Genomic DNA, 13,314 nt, shown 5'->3' on the forward strand with positions numbered 1-13,314 from the left:
TCTCATAGCTAATTAGTCAATAAAACTTTTGTTGCTGGGATAAGTTAAAAAAACAATACCATTCTCATTTAACCAGGGAGAAAGCTGAAACGATGTATTCCATATACCTATTTAGTGTGAAGGAAGAGAACTTGTTGCCAGACTTCTAGCCCTGGCCTGGATATCACTGAAAGAATTCATATTTCAAATCACATAGTCTCCAGCCATTTATAATTAAAGTCTATAGGGACTAGCTCTCTGTTCCTATTTGCCTCCAAAGTGTTTAAGGCTGCTAAAATAAAAGGGGAGACTCTTTTGGAAAAGATGTTTTTCTTGAAAATTGTAAAATTGCTAGCTTCGCCAAGTCAGTATTTCCCATGGAATGTAGGAATGGTTGATTGGAAGGGAAAATAATAATTTGAGATGAGCAAGAGACAAGAAGTTTGGTGTCTATATGAGATAAATTCATGGGAATGACCTAAAAAGGTGCCCTCCTCTCCTTAGGGAACAACTTTCTCGCACAGGATTGGTGATTTTAATTTTATTTTATTGTAAAGATGCTGTTCAGAGGGATTGCAGTTACATGAATAAGGTGATGAGTACATGTCTTGTCAAACATCGTTACCCCCTCCTTTGATTTTTTCCTACTATCCTTTCCCTCCCCTAGGATTGGTGATTTTGCCACTAGATGTTGGTAGCTCATATATGCTTTATATCTCTTTTTATTTTCATGCAAAAATGTGGAAAATGTGGATGTTCATTGTTACAGAGTAATTAACATTTTATAACATAGTTACTTGAATTATGATATATCTGGCAGTTGCAAAGCCCCATCTCACTTATGAGCTATTCCATTTGTCAGCCTGATCTGGCCAGCGAAATTGGAGGAAGGGACAAATCTTATCTGTGTTTTAACAAGCCAAATTAACTAAAAATTATCAACATTCACTTTCTCTACAAGAAAAACAACTTGCTGGGGTGCAGAAATAGCTACTTGTGTCCTCCTGACTGTCCCCCGCCCTGGTCTCAAAGGTAGACCTGCTTTCAAAGTGTGCTATCCTCAGGATGCACAGAGCCCTGGAGGAATGCAATGGCCAAAAATAGCTAGACTCTAGCTTCACGTTTTTGTTTAAGGGAGGAGCTGGTGGACTGTGCCAGATCTCAAAGGAATCATGTAACAAAGCATCACTTGGCTCTAATCTTTTCACTAGTAGGTCTGAAGACTAGCTGCTCACAGACCCAACACTTCAACACTTGAAGGAGTTCTCTTAACAGTGGATTTTACCTCTTACTTCCTTAGAAACCAGGCAAATAGAAAAGTGATCTCCTTTCCACCTTAAATTATTGATGAACAAATATACATCAAAATATTCACATTTTAATTATAGTTGGATGCAGTCTGACAAATTTACATATAATGTATCTCTATCATCATTAACTATAGAATATGTACATTACTGGAAAAGATCCCCTGACATTCCCTTCCACTCAGGCACCCCAGCTGGGTCCACCACCAATTTGCCAGGTGACATGCTTTGCTAAAACACCACGTGAATGGACTCTTTTTTTACATTTAGCTCTGTTGCCAAGCATGATTTTGAGATCCATCTGTGCTATTGGGCACATAAATAATTCTCTTTTGTTGGTGAGTAGCATTCCTTAATTTATATTAGTCTCACCCGTGTGAAACTAACAGTTTGGGTTATGATTAAAGATAATTTGATATCATAATGAAACCCACCAACAACTTGAGAAAAGGTGGAGGATGGAGGAGAAAAGGGATAAGAAAGAGTTACATACATGAGTATATAGTTATATATTTGATCAAAACACATATCACAATGAGAATGAAGCCTCCTTATATAACTAATTTGTGCTAATAACTTTTAAAAAGTAAAAGGAGTTACAAAGCTGGGCATCGGTGGCTCTCACCTGTAATCCTAGCTACTTAGGAGGCTGAGATCTGAGGATCACAGTTTGAAGACAGCCTAGGCAGGAAAGTGTTTTATCATCACTAAACTACCAAAAAAATCCAGAAGGGATTTGTGGCTCAAGTGGTAGAGTGATAGCCTTGAACAAAAGAAGCTCAAGGACAGCATCCAGGGCCTGAGTTCAAGCCCCAGGGCCAGCACAAAGAAAGAAAGAAAAGAAAAGGTTACAGGTTGTTTATTTCTTTGAAAGAATATGACAAATATTTGGAAGTATGTTTTCACTGGGGGGATGGGAAGAAGATGTACAAACAAATGACATAGATGGGTCACTTAGTGAGCATACTTTTTTTTTTTTTTTTTTTTTTTTTTTTTGTCAGTCATGGGGCTTGAACTCTGGGCCTGGGCGCTGTCCTTCAGCTCTTCAGCTCAAGGCGAGCACTCTACCACTTGAGCTACAGCGCCACTTCCGGTTTTCTGGTGGTTTATTGGAGATAGGAGTCTCACGGTCTCTCCTGCCCGGGCTGGCTTTGAACCTCGATCCTCAGATCTCAGCCTCCTGAGTAGCTAGGATTACAGGTGTGAGACACCAGCGCCCGGCAAGGGTTGGTTTTTTTTGTTTGTTTGTTTGGGTTTTTTTTTTAACTGTATTTTTTTTGTCTTTTCTTTTTTGGTACTGGGGATCAAACCCAAGATGTTGCACTTGCTAGGCAAGCGCTTTGCCACTGAGCTACATCCCAGCCCTGAGCATACTTATTAACAAGCTATATTTGTAAAAGACTACTAGACAATTTGGGGGGGGGGCCTTGAACTCTGGGCCTGGATGCCGTCCTTAGCTCTTCAAGACTGGAGCTCTACCACTTAAGCCACAATACCACTTCCAGTTTTCTGGTGATGTATTGGAGCTAAAAGTCTCAGGACTTTCCTGCCCAGGCTGGCTTTGAACCACGATCCTCACATCTCAGCCTCCTGAGTAGCTAGGATTAAAGGTATGAGCCACTGGCACCCCAGCTTCTACTAGACAACTTTTCAGATGATTTGAACATTTTAATTCTTATCAGAAATACATGAGAGTTCCAGTTGTTTCACCTTCTCCTTTCCACTTGATGTTTTCTGTCTTACTCTGATTTCAGCCATCTTAATCCTTGTCTTTCTTGACTTAACAGTGTCTATATATAAACAAACTGACAGAGGACCTCCTTTCACTCTTACTTCCAAATGAGATTATTCAGAATAGATCTTCAGAAATCTCCTGTACAGAAAGACTGAGCCTGTGGCGTTGAAACGCTGTTGGAGAAATGGAGAGATATAACCTTCTTTCTCTCATATTCAGCTACACTTATGGAATCTCCACTGATACAATCCCAACAGCCAGTCATAAATTCTCAGACTTCTAGCAACACAATCGATGCTCCTTATTTTGTTCAATTCCATTTTTCCAGGTGGCATCTACTTCATAGGGACACATGTTCAGTAAAAAGCACTCCAACTTCTCTCATTTTTGTGTTCCCATAGTACCCAATTTAAAAGTTTAATTTGCCTATTCTTTATACAATTGAGAGCATATGAGAGAATTTGAGGTCAAATTTACTCTAACATTCAGAACAGTCATTTCATAAGAAAACAAACTTTCCAGCTCCAGGACTTTGTGAGATTCCCTCCCCCAACCTCCACTATGTTGACAATGTAAAACAAACCCCAGTCTGGGAATCATCGTTATGAAGTACATCAGCATATTGTTTTGAGTTTTGAACAGCATGTATTCACTTTAAAATAACATGTCTTGGTTCAGAAGAAATTTGCAGAAACTAAGATAAAAAGATCTATTGGTAGAGATATTTATGCCTCCAGCTATCTTTCCTCTTTTTTTGGTAATCCGTTGACTACAGAGTGCTGGTCTTTCTTTCCTTTTCAGAACCATCTCCACAGGAAAACTCTGGAAGTTGTCCCAAGAGGAAGTCACCACTGTGCAGAAACACGGCATCGGGTCTTTCTGTGGCCTGGCTCCGTCCTACCCTTTGCCTGCTCTGCCCGTGGATGTGTCAGCTCCCACATTGCCTCGTGCAGCCAGGACATTACTTGTAGATTCTGATCTAGACAGGCTGGGCCCAGCTTGGATGGCTAACCTCTTCTCCTACCTCTGACAAATTTTGGTGCTTCTGTGTAATGAAAGTTCAGGAAAATTAGGAGAGTCTAGTCCTAGCTGCTTTATGAAAACTGTCTGGTACAGAATAAGATGCCCCGAGGGCCATAAAAATTAGGCTTTTTAAGTGGGGAATTTCAGCTTCTCACAAATTGATTCTCAGTTAACCAACCTATCAATGAACAATCATGATCTTGAAGCATTAAAGATCCTAACTGGTATTCTATATTACAAAATAAGAAATTTGTATGCATTCATCATAACATAGTATATAGTAATTTTGTGATAATTTTTTTTTTTTTTTTGGTCCGGTCGTGGGGCCTGAACTCTGGCCCTGGGCGCTGTCCCTCAGCTCTTCAGCTCAAGGCTAGCGCTCTACCACTGGAGCCACAGCGCCACTTCCGGCTTTTTTCTTTTTGCTTATGTGGTGCTGAGGAATCGAACCCAGGGCCTTAGGCATGCAAGGCAAGCGCTCTACCACTGAGCCATTTTCCCAGCCCCTGTGATAATATTTTAAACTCGCGATCTCAATTTTTTTTTTTTTGTTTAAGACAGGGTTTCTCTAGGTAACCCAGACTAGCCTTGACCTCTGACCCTCCTGCCTCAGGCTCTCCAGTGTGCGTGGTGGAATTGCAGATGTGTGCCTCCACATCTGGCTTACAAACGTTTTGATTGAATGCTTGAATCATTTTGTAAAAATTAGCATCCTGTAATGTAGTTACACTTATTTATCTATAAATTATACGTATTAATACCTTACCAAACTGTTCATAACACGTGTACAAATATAAGGCATTAGAGAAGGTAAGATTATCTCTCCTTCTTGATTTAAAATATCCTTCAGGAAGACATAAATGGATATTTTGTTAATATGATAAATCTATCTGAACTCATTGTACTTTTGAACAGAGCCTTGACATTGGGTGGGGGTGGACAAGCATAATATCAATACTACTGTTTAATAGTGTTTAGGGGGTATTAGCACTAATGGAAAAGACTAATCAATTGGAAAAGTAATGTACTAAGAAAATACATGTCATCACTTATACTGGTTAATAACTTTGTATGTGTAAAGGGAACTATGTGTACACTATTTTCAACTATAAGAGGATTAGTTAATGTATAGAAATCAATCACTGCAGTGGATATAGAGGTCATTCAGAAGATGTACTGGACAGTAACACTTCATTGACCACAACAGAATTGAAAATCTATGAATAAACATAACAGCAATGTCCAATGGATAAACCCCCACCCCCACAAAGCTTTGAACAAACAGAAATACATGCTATATTTTGACTAGGGACATAGAATCCTAAAATAATCAAATACCCTTCAGTTAATCAACGAACATGATGTAACTCTAATATAAATAATAGGATTGTTTTGTATTCTAAGTTCAAATGAAAAGAAGACAAAGCAACAACTTGCAAGTTCTGAGTGGTTATGAAAATATTGAAAATATCAAGTAAGTTAAATGATGTGAGTAATTTCAACTAGACAGGAAAAAAATGTGCAAAGCTGTATTGCTCAAAGAAATATTGTGAGTGAATAGCCAGAACAAATGATAACAGAATTTAAAAAGTCTCAAATACACACGCAAATTTAATATACAGTAAAAGTAGCATAGAAAAGTGCTCAATAAATGCACCGTGCAGGGTCACAAAGGTGACAGAGAGATGAAATAGGCTATAAAATCACCAAGCAATTGTTTTAGCTCAAGCAACAAACTGAAACATCCTCAGCTCATCCACAATGCTCACTGATCCATTTCAGAGGCTCCTGTGCATGTGTTTGACCCAGCCTTACATACCAAGCACAGAGACTGCACCATGTTACAACATAGTTGTTCAACAGAAGCAACAGGTGTATTTGCTATTACATTCTGAATACCATAGCAAGGAAGTATGTGCTTGCTAGGAAGGAAATTAGGGCTTAGAAGAAATAAGTACAAGGAGAAAGAAAGATGAAAGGAAGAAAATGGCCTAACTGGGCCCATCCTTCATAGATGTGGCTCAGGTTGACTATAAAGATGTGCCCATGGGAGGTGGTTTTGAAGATCTCATCTGATGATGAGTGATGCTGATGTGCTATCTGCAAAAGAGTTGTCTGTGTGGCAACATCACTCCAGGAGCCAAGAGGCATAGCCCTGTGGCATCCACCCCCAGAGGTCACCTTGAATATTGGAAATGACAAACGTGAAATACGCTTTTTGAACTCTGGTGAGTGATGCTCAAAGAATAATGGCTCACTTAGAGTTGAGTCTAGTGTGTGACAAGCACTAAGTTCATTATTGTCACTTTTTACAGCCATAGGAGAATTTGATGCTACCGACCATGTAGGTCCTGCCAGAGTCCCGATACCTTCCATCCAAGTAATGAACATCTTCCTACAATGCTTTCTTTGCATTCGTTACAGCAGACAACTGAGTCTTGCAGGAACCCTGGGGAAGTCACAAAGCCAAGCCAGGAAACAGCAACCCGCAAGGACTTTCTTAGCTGCAGAGCTCAGATTAAAGCTCTGTTCTGTGTTGCCACATGTAACTCTTTAGCGGGCTTCTGTTGGGAAGAAACAGGGCCAGAGGTGTGTTGTGAAGTGTCAAATACTGATTGGCAAGGATGAACAATGCTGCCACAGGTATTGTGGTGGCTGTCTGGTCTATTTCCAGAGACTGAGATGCAGAGCAAAGAAACTTCTGTATTGTTCTTTTTATTTTATTGTTAAGATGCTGTACAGAGGGGTTACAGTTATATGAGTAAGGCAATGAGTACATTACTTGTCGATCATTGTTACCCCTTCCCTTGTTGTTGTCCCACTATCCCTTCCCTCCCCGACCTCCCACACTCCTCCTCTTCCCCCCAATTGTAAGATCCGCTCCAGGATGGCGAGCAGACTCCGCCCTCCTAGCAGCCAGGTCTCCACCTAGTACCTGCTTTGCCTACATAACTGGCACACCTGGAAGAGGTCACATCTGCATCCGCTGAGGTCACATCTGGATTCAATGTGGCCACAGCTTTTCCTGTCCCTACCCTAGATAAGGCCTAGCCCAGGGCCAGACGCGCCCTTTTCCAGAGGTGTGGAGTGCCAGCATGGCCTGATGCCAGTCAGAACGATGAATAAACCTACCCCTTACCTGAATACCACGTGTGTGGTGCTGCTCTTACTCAGCCGCCTCTTCTTTAAAAAACTAACACCGATTCCCCCCATCCCCCACCACTCTGCCTGAAGTTGTAAAATTCGTTTCCAATATACTGGCTTGTGGTATCCTTGTTGCAATGGGTCATCCTGTGTCCTTGTTTCGGCACTTTGTTATTCCCCTTCCCCTTCCCCTTCCCATATGTCTATATACATAGACATATGTATATACAAGATGCAGGGTATCAAAATCAAGTACAGTGACAACAGGGGATCTGCCATAGGGGAAAGAACATACAAAGGAAACAACAAATAAAATCACAAGGTAATTTAAAACAATAACAATAAAGACAGACCTCTCGTGTCCTTATATTGGGGTTCATTTCACTTAGCATCATCTTATATGGTCATTTGTACATGGCCTTTGAGCTTTTCAGCTCATCTGATAAGATTATCCTATATGTATACTAATTATTGCAAATAAGGGAAATCATGGGACCTAAATTTCTTTGGGACTTGGTAACTTCACTTAATATGATTTTTTCCAAGTCTTTCCATTTCCTAACAAATGGGGCAGTGTCATTCTTTCTGATGGAAGCATAAAACTCCATCATGATACTATATATCACATTTTCTTGATCCACTCATCTACTGAGGGGCATCTGGGTTGGTTCCATAGCTTAGCTATGATAAATAATGCTGCGATAAACATAGTTGTGCTGGTAGCTCCAGTATGGCCTAGTTGGTGATCGTTTGGGTAAATGCCCAGAAGTGGGATTGCTGGGTCACAGGAGAGCTCTATGTGGAGTCTTTTGAGGAAACTCCACATTGCTTTCCAGAGTGGCTGAACGATTTTACACTCCCACCAACAGTGCAGTAAGGTTCCCTTCTGGCTACATTCCCTCCAGCATCTGTTGTTAGATTTCTTGATTATAGCCATTCTAACTGGGGTGAGGTGGAATCTCAAGGTTGTTTTGATTTGTAATTCTTTTATGGCCAGATAAGTTGAGCATTTCTTCATGTGTCTATTGGCTATTCTTATTTCCTCTTCAGAGAAGTCTCTCTTTAAGTCTTTAGTCCACTTATTAATGGGGTGGTTGTTTCATTGAGGATTTGTTTTTGGGTGATTTAATTTTTTGAGTTCTAAGTATATTTTAGATATGAGGCCCTTGTCTGTTGTATAACTAGTGAAGATCTTCTCCCAGTCTATGGCTCTCTATTGATCTTGCTAGCTATGTCCTTTGCCATGCAGAAGCTCTTCAGTTTCATGCAATCCCATTTGTCCAACCTTTCTTTGATTTGTTGTGTTTCTGGGTCTCTATTAAGAAATTTTCAGTCTGAAGGTCTGGGAAGGTGGCTCAGTGGTAGAGCGCTTGCCTTGCATGCCTGACGCCCTGAGTTGATTCCTTAGCACCACATAAGCAAAAAGAAAAAAGCCAGAAGTGGCGCTGTGGCTCAAGTGGTAGAGCGCTAGCCTTCAGCTGAAGAGCTGAGGGACAGTGCCCAAGCCCAGAGTTCAGGCCCCACAACTGGACCCCCCCCCCAAAAAAGAAAGAAATTTTCAGTCTGAGCCAGGCGCCTGTGGCTCATGCCTGTAATCCTAGTTACTCAGGAGGCTGAGATCTGAGGATAACAGTTCAAAGCCAGCCTGGGCAGGAAAGTCCGTGAAACTCATCTCCAACAAAGCACCAGAAAACTGGAAGTGGCACTGTAGCTCAAGTGGTAGAGTGCTCGCCTTGAGCTGAAGAGCTGAGGGACAGCACTTGGGCCCAGAGTTCAAGCCCCATGACAGAAGAAAAAAGAAAAAAGAAATTTTCAGCCTGTGTCAAGGAGCCCTATAGTTTTTCTTATTCCTTCCTGTAATATTTTCAGGGTGTCTGCTTTTACTTCGAGATCTTTGATCCATTTGGAGTTGATTCTGGTGCAAGGTGATATATAAGGATCTAATTTTAGTTTTCTACAGGTGTTTAGCCAATTTTGCCAGCACCATTTACTGAAGAGGCTGTCTTTCTTCCATACTATTTTTTTGGCCCCCTTATCAAAGATTAGGTGGCTATAGGTCTGTGGGTTCATTTCTGGGTCTTCAGTTCTATTCTATGGGTCCTCAGGTCTGTTCTTGTGCCAGTACCAGGCTGTTTTGATTACTATGGCTTTGTAGTAGAGTTTGAAGTCTGGTATTGTTATTCCTCCAGCACTGTTCTTTCTGCTAAGGATTATTTTTGCTATTCGGGGTCTTTTACTATTCCATATGAATTTTTAGATTGCTTCTTCTATTTCATTGAAGAATAAGGTTGGAATATTGATAGGTATTGCATTGAGTTTGTAGATAGCTTTTGGCAGTATTGTAATTTTCACAATGTTAATCCTCCCTAATCAGGAGCATGGAAGGTTTTTCCACTTCCTTAGTTCTGCTTTAATTTCCCTTTTTCAGGTTTTTTAAGTTTTCATCATAGAGGTCCTTCACTTCTTTAGTTAGAAACTTCTATATTGTAAGATTCCATATATTTAAAATAAGATTCCATCTACTTCCTAATAATAGGAACTAGGCCTCTAGACAAGGCAGTGTGATATAAAAAAGAAAAAGTTACTCGATTTGGAGCCTGATTCAATTCTAGACCTCGCGCTGTCTACTTGTGGGAACTAGATCAATGACTTCAGTTCTCTGACACTCATTTTCCTCTGCAAAGTGGGGATAAAAAATCCTGCGAATGATTTTGTTAAAACATTAAATAAACTTACATAAAGCAACTGGCACACTTACATGGAGAATATTTTCTCAGCTTCCCTCCCCAGCCCTTCTAGCTACTTCCACCCTCCACAGAGCACAGATGTATACACGGCTTTGCATGTCCACACCCCCCATTCACTGCTGCAGTTGCCTACATATAGCTTCTACTTCTAATAAATATCTATATTCAGAAGTGGATTCACCTCCCAGAATCCCAGAATTTCATTGTAACACCAAAGGAACTTTGAGAGCAAGTTTCTTACTAGTGCAATTTTCATTCACTGAGTTGCACCAGCACATTGCTGGTGAGTTGGTGCTGGTTTTCTTGACTTGATCAAGTCTCAAAATAGTTCAGAATTGGGCTGGGAAGGTAGCTCAGCGGTAGAGTACATGCCTTGCAAGCATGAGGCCCTGGGTTCGATTCTTCAGCGCCACATAAACAGAAAAAGCCAGAAGTGGTGCTGTGGCTCCAGTGGTAGAACGCTAGCCTTGAGCTGAAGAGCTGATGGACAGCTCCCAGACCCAGAGTTCAGGCCCCTTGACCGGCAAAAAAAAAAAAAAAAAAAAAAAAGTTCAGAATGCTCATGATATGTGCTTGAATGCACATTTGTTCTCAGCTTCTGATTGGCCAGGACAAGCTTGCAAGAAGCTGAGGAATGGCAACCCCAAAGCACTTAACAAGTGTAAAACACCTCTCTCCTGAGCAGGCCATGATGCCATTCTACAGATGACAAAACACAAGCTTGCTGAGGTTAAGTAACCCAAGCAGGGTGCCAGAGATAGAGACTGCCAAGTCAAAAGTGACATACAAATAGTTCAGAATGGGATGGCGAGAGAATCATTTTAAGAGCTGCCTGATAGGCCTGTGGAGACTGACATTTATTGGATATACTTGCAGGCTGGCCCTGAAGAGCTCATCACGTGCTTTCTACATTCTCGTAGCCATTTAGGCCTCTATTCTTTCCACTTCCCTTTCCCTTCCTTTCTTCCATTCCTTCCCCATCTAGAGAGTAAAGAGGTGCCTCCAGTCTCCAGTTCAGCCAGAAATTTTAAGCCCAGAAGCAGGATCTGGGGGCTTTCCACTGGCGGGCACCTGCCTTGGCTGTGGGAGCCCTTGGGGGACTCAGCGTCCTTGGAGGAGGTGGTTGCAGCGACCCCAGGGTGCATGGAGGATCCAGTCCAGTAACAGTGGACTGACAGTTGTAACCTGTTCTCTCCATAGCATTTTGCATTTCCTTGGGAATGTTTTCTGGCTTCTCCAATAATCAAATGAGTTCTGTGTGAATTTTGATGTCTGGGGCAAAGGGCCAAGAGGTAAGCTGATATTCCATGTTGAGTAAGTTGTTTTCTGGGAAATTCTGAAATGTCTCCTGTATGGTTCATGGCTGGTTACCACTGTCTGCATCTGTAGCCATGGAGCTTGTAGTGCCTTTAGCAAGTACTCTAACATTTGGAGACAAAGTTGTGTTCTTTGAGTTTCCTGAGCTCTCCTACAGCCCAGTAGAGACCACAGAGCTACAGGCTTTGCCTCCACCACATCTGGAATAAAACCTTCCACATGGCAGGCTCCCAGTAAAAGTCTCTTGAAACCAGAATGGAAAGTGAGTTGGTTACATGAAAAACTTCTCACAAGTTCCCAGTGTTAGGACTAATGGGTATGCTGTGGATGAGTAGGATCAGAGACACTTTGGTCTTGCTAGACTTGATTCTTGAGTCTACCCCCTCAGATCGCAGCATCTTTTCTTAGCAACTTCTTGGCCAGCACTGACCCTTTCTTTGGTCAGTGGTTTCTATTGGAGGTGCCATTGTAAGAAGTTGTCATTTGTTTGCTTAACTTGACAGGTGACATATCTTAACTTGTATAGTAAAGAGTTGGAAATATCAACTTGATGTATCCTCTCACAGTTATATGATTCTGAACTGTGCCTTCCATTAAACTGCTGAGCTGTCTAGTCTGTGACACACGATCTTCATCTGAAATATTGCCTTTGTGGGAAAAAAGCCTTTAACTTGTTTCTTTTTGGGGGGGACAGGGAGGTCTTAGTTTTGTGAGGTTATGAATCTCTGTCAATCAGAGACTGTCAGGGCTCTAGTGAGCCGAGGCTATTGAAGCAAGGAAAAAATGATTCATGTGCATGTTCTTTGTCACAGTGCCTTGTGAAGTCGATGGCCTAGATCAGGGTTGACAAACTTGTTTTCTAAAAAGCTAGATAATAAGTATCTCAGACATTGCAGGCCCTAAGGTCTCTATTAACAACTACTCAACTCTGTCATCACAGCATGAGAGCAGGCATAAGCAATGAGTGAACAAATAAGCATGATTATGTTTGTTTCATAAATTGGTCATGTGTCATGAAACATTCTTCTTATTTTAGTTTCTTCCAACCATTTAAAAAATGTCAGATAATTCATTGTTCACAAATACAGGTGATGGATGAGAATTGGGCCATGGACCATAGTGTGTTGACCTCTAGTACAAACCACAGAAGATTCATCTACCAAGAAGGCTGGGGACCAATGGAGTCCATGGAGGCTGTTGGAACAATAGCAGAGACCCATGTAGGCAAATGTACAACGTGTAGTAGCAGCAATGGCAAACCATGCTAGCTCTCAGAAATTTACATTTTTCTTTGGAAATAAACTGTGCTTCTACTATATCTTGTTCTTTTGACCTGATTTATTTTCCATGTGGAGCATTGGCTTCTCTGTGGGTAAAGACCAGGCTAGAATTAATTGGCCCATACAGGCGAGAGGAAGGAGTGAGAAAGCCCAGATGGAGAATCCCAGGTAAGGAAAAATCACATTCAACTACCCATTCATTATCCCTCAGCATGTTTTTAAGTCATGACTTAAGGCCTTGCTCTGCAAGACAAAGCTGCATGAGGAGCAAACCCTCCTTTGATTCTAATTCCCAGCCTTGGTGGGGAAGGACTGGAAAAGCAATCATCTACATTCTGTTTTCTTCAGCTCAGAGAACAAGAAGTTTTTGTTGCAACAGCGAGGAAGTAAACTATACTTTTCCAGAGGCAAAATTGAGTGAAAAGCAAGAAGAGAACCCCAAAACCACAGGAAGCATAACTTTGAACCTTCTCGTTGGAAGCTCATTTTTCCACCAGAACATTACTAATCACCAGTTCTCTGAAGGTGCTGAGGGTTCCAAACTCAAGAACTGGGGCAATGACCAGTTTTCTATTTCCAATTCACCTTCTCCAAGAAGTGTTCCTGGATTTCCTCCCCTGAATTGGAAGATGTTAATCTCTCCCTCCCTTGATTCCCTAAGTACTCTACTTGAATCTCCCTTTAGGTTCTTGCATATGTATTTTCATATCATTTTTATTTTCAAAGCCACTTGTCAAGGAAGTAGAAACTGAAATCCCATCTAAGAACATTCCCCTTCTTAT

This window comes from Dipodomys merriami, unplaced genomic scaffold (genome assembly GCF_024711535.1).
Source record: "Dipodomys merriami isolate MVZ:Mamm:240054 unplaced genomic scaffold, mDipMer1.0.p SCAF_17, whole genome shotgun sequence".
Lineage (NCBI taxonomy): Eukaryota > Metazoa > Chordata > Mammalia > Rodentia > Heteromyidae > Dipodomys > Dipodomys merriami.